The sequence below is a fragment of the Protobothrops mucrosquamatus genome, unplaced genomic scaffold (assembly GCF_001527695.2).
Source record: "Protobothrops mucrosquamatus isolate PMUCROS unplaced genomic scaffold, P.Mucros_1.0 scaffold1968, whole genome shotgun sequence".
Classification (NCBI taxonomy): Eukaryota; Metazoa; Chordata; class Lepidosauria; order Squamata; family Viperidae; genus Protobothrops; species Protobothrops mucrosquamatus.
In genome coordinates, this window is record NW_015388085.1 from 123,316 (window position 1) to 127,547 (window position 4,232).

Below are 4,232 nucleotides of genomic sequence, written 5' to 3' on the forward strand. Positions count from 1 at the left end.
TCTTCTCTCATTATTCAGTCCAGGCTATAATCAATTTTGTTTGGTCCCTTCATTTTGGATTGTGTTACAGTGCTTATTCTTTATTGTCACGTTTTCAGATATTCACTATACAAGAATAGATTTCAGGGGAAATTCCTTTTCATCCTGCTACTATGACATGATCTTCTACCAGTTGCATGCCAGATTTTGCTTTTCTCAGAAATTTACATGCTGTTATTTCCTGTTGATTGACAATGGGAGAGTAATGTTTTTGTAAACTTTGTTCAAGCTGTCTGTGGTTTCTTTTGAAGAGGTGATTTTAACATGAATGTCTGAGTCCCCCACAAATATTTGATGGCCTACTTTGAGATTTTAATGAATAGTCTCAGATGAATACCTCCCTGGTGTGTGTTTGCTGAATCTTCGTAACGTCCACAAATTATTTCTGCTATTCGTCTGAATGGATAAATCCAGGCTGAGAATAATAAGAATGAATGATTATTAAAAAGATAATCCCAAGGAAGACAAGTTGAAACACGTAGCAATAACTGTACAAAGCTCTTAGATCTAGTTGAAGATATAGTAAAATCAGGATTACATTTTTTTTCATAATAAATGTAAGCTTTGGAGAAGCTAAATGATAAGAAAATAATAATAATAGGTATTTAAAGGAAAATGAAAGTCTGGTGACACAGGTTTAGATGAGGCTTCTACTTGGCATTGATCCAAATAACAAATTAGATATAAAAGGGGCTCCTTTGGTGCCCCTTTGTATGTTTTGGTATAGTTCTAGTTCTACTGATATTTATTTCTAGAGCTGAAAAAGCTGACAAACGACAAGTAGCTTCCAGAGAATTCAGGTAAGTGAACTGAACTGAAATTAAAATACAAACTGAGTTCTGAAATAATGACAGACCCACAAAGTGAATACTTTTCTTCCTCCTACCTGCTACAAACAAATTAGAAATCTTGTTGAGGGAGCCCTTCAACATGAAAAGGATGGCAATGAGTGTGCCAAGCTATTCTCCAAGGCGCCTGAAGGCAGGACAAGAAGCAACGGGTGGAAACTAAGCAAGGAGAGAAGCAACCTAGAATTAAGGAGAAACTTCCTGACAGTCAGAACAATTAACCAGTGGAACAACCTGCCTCAAGAAGCAGTGAATGCTCCAACACTGGAAGTTTTTAAGAAGAGACTGGACAGCCATCTGTCCGAAATGGTGTAGGGTTTCCTGCCTGAGCAGGGGGTTGGACTAGATGACCTCCAAGGTCACTTCCAACTTTATTATTATTATTATTATTATTATTATTATTATTATTATTATTATTATTATTATTATTATTATTATTATTATTATTATTATTATTATTATTATTATTATTATTATTATTATTATTATTATCATTTTCAATAATAATAATAATAATAATAATTTATTTCCCTCCCTGCAGTTTACATAGCCTTGATAGGCTGAACATAATCCTTACCAAGAGTGGACTTGTCCTCCTCCCATGGATAATTCCCTAAGTAGGACCCTTAGGTAGAATAAGAGAATGCGAACAATTGCCTTAGGAGGGGAGCTATCCAAAACAATTTTCACAACTGAAAATGATATTGAACTATATTCAAAAGAACTACAAGTAGTAATTTAAAGTATAATCCCAGTAATTCTTCCAGTGTTCAGATTCCCCTGTCCACTTTGAATTACTGGGATGTGACTTCAATAGGCAAAAGCAATGGCAAAAGTACACAAATATCAGAAGCAATGAGAAGTCAATAGGAGAGAATGCCACTGACAATTCTGCCTTGAAACCTTTCAGAGACTTCAAAAGACTGTCCGTTTGTGTCACAGTTAGACCTGTGACTGTAAAACTTTACTGTTGTCTGCCTTCCTTTGTTTTTCTCTTATAAGAGTCACTATTTCCCACCCACCCTCCAAAAAATGAAAGAATCTGAAGAACTGTAGTAAAATACTGAATTCTTCAAGTGAATGAGAAAACAATATTGCTATTCTGAATACTGCACTTACATTTTTTTTTTGCACCAAAGCCTTAAAAACTGCAAATAATATATAGCCACTTTCTCCCTAGGGTAATTCTTTCAGTATAGAAGTTCAGAATGATCTAAATAGCTTGTATGTAGTCATCCAGAAGAGGCCATCCCTATCTCTTAGTTCAATCTAGATTGGTTTCTTTCTTAAGTCCAGTTTCTACACACCTTCAGCCAAGCTGTCTTTAATTGTGGTCACAATAATCAGCTTTTCATAGTTTCATTAATGGAAAAATCATAGCATGACCTCCAGTTAATAGGTCTAGTCCAATGAAGCAATCAACTGCCATATAATGGCAATAAGCTAATAACTCCATTTGGATAGAAAGGGTATGGTGCCACATTGGCATGCTTATGATAGAGAACTAAGCACGAGAACATACATTGGAAATGGGGCTACTGTAATATGGAAATTACTCCATTTCAACTTGATCTTTTTCCATTTTCACAGCAGGTCAGGGAAATTTCAAAATTGCAGGGCTTCCTTGCCTTTTTCTTTCTTTCTTTCTTTCTTTCTTTCTTTCTTTCTTTCTTTCTTTCTTTCTTTCTTTCTTTCTTTCTTTCTTTCTTTCTTTCTTTCTTTCTTTTTTCTTTCTTTCTTTTTTCTTTCTTCCTTCCTCCCTGAGTTCCTTCTTTCTTTCTGAGCTATTATGCATCTAAGTTGAAAGCAAGCAAAGGTGTGAATGAAAAGATACATACAACAAGCATTTGGATGTTTGGAACGCAATTTGTTGTATGAGGTTTGTAATGGGATTTGCCTCCCTGCCATGAAAAACACTGGAGAAAGTTGGAAGAGAAAGCACAATCAAGAAGCATCCTGTTCTCTTCCATACAATCTGTAAGATCAACTTGAACCATTAAATAAGAAGGGCGGGGGAAGATGTAAGCACTCAAACCAATTGTTCAAGTGGAAATTTGGGAAGCAATAAGACTAAGAATGGGGCATACGCCTTCATTTTCTTCCCTTGTACTTTAATTCACTCTGGGGGGAGGGGAGGGAGGAAGGAAGGAAGGAAGGAAAAGAAAGAAGAAAAAGAAAGAAGAAAAAAGAGAAAGAAATAAAGATTAAGGAAGAAAAAGAAAGAAAGAAAGAAAGAAAGGAAGGAAGGAAGGAAGGAAGGAAGGAAGGAAGGAAGGAAGGAGGAAGGAAGGAAGGAAAAGAAAGAAGAAAAAGAAAGAAAGAAAGGAAGGAAGGAAGGAAGGAAGGAAGGAAGGAAGGAAGGAAGGAAGGAAGACCAAGGAAAACTTTAAAATAAGTTTAATTATCCATAATCAATTGCTGGTTTTATTTGAAAATACATGCAGAGAATATTTTTTAAAAATTATCATGTCTGGAATAGATTTTTGCCAAGTACTTTCTCTGAAAGAAAAGTGGCACTGATGCCAAGAGAAGTTATTTTCATGGTAAGAAGCTGATGTTTTATTCTAATTTTGCTAGCTACTTTTACCTTGTGATGAATGCCAATGTGCTCGAGCCCTTAGAGGCTGTCACAGCAGCAGAGAAAAGACAGAAAGACTCAAAGAAGATTACAGCAACAGCATTATTTTTTAAAATAAAGTTTGCATAGCATCAGTGACAGCCTTTTCACAGAATCTACAGAAACAATATCAGTCACTGTTGCCTCCATATAAGCAGCAATCAATGTGTATTAAATGATAGAAATGCGGAAAATATTTCATTTAATGTTTTTTTTCTTCCTCTTTCTCTCTTGCTCTCAGATAACATGCTGGGCTGACAGTTGGCAGGAAAAAAAATCCTACAGTACTGATTCCATTGCAACAACATTTATGTATTCAGTGGCCAGGATATTTACCCTGCCATTTCCAGAGTATGTCAAGTATTATTTATCACTTATGAAAGTCCAAATAACTTGGATGAATACAAATTACTTGAATCACCATCTTTTTCCACTTGATATATCCCAGGGAGGATTTCTCTGCATTGTCAATATTGAATCCGTGATGTTGGGTAAGTTGAAATATTTTCTGGTGTATATAGGCTTTGTTACCTTTATCACAAAAAATTTGGATTTTGGCCTAATGAGTGAAACCCACTTTCACAGTTATTTCAAGATACTGTAGAATACTCCTGCTGATAAAAATGTTAATTTGTTAGGCTTGTTATTTACAATAATCATTTTTCATTTAGATTAAAAAAAAATCTGGGTTCAAAACCTTCTTAGCTCATGATTCTGATGATGATTAT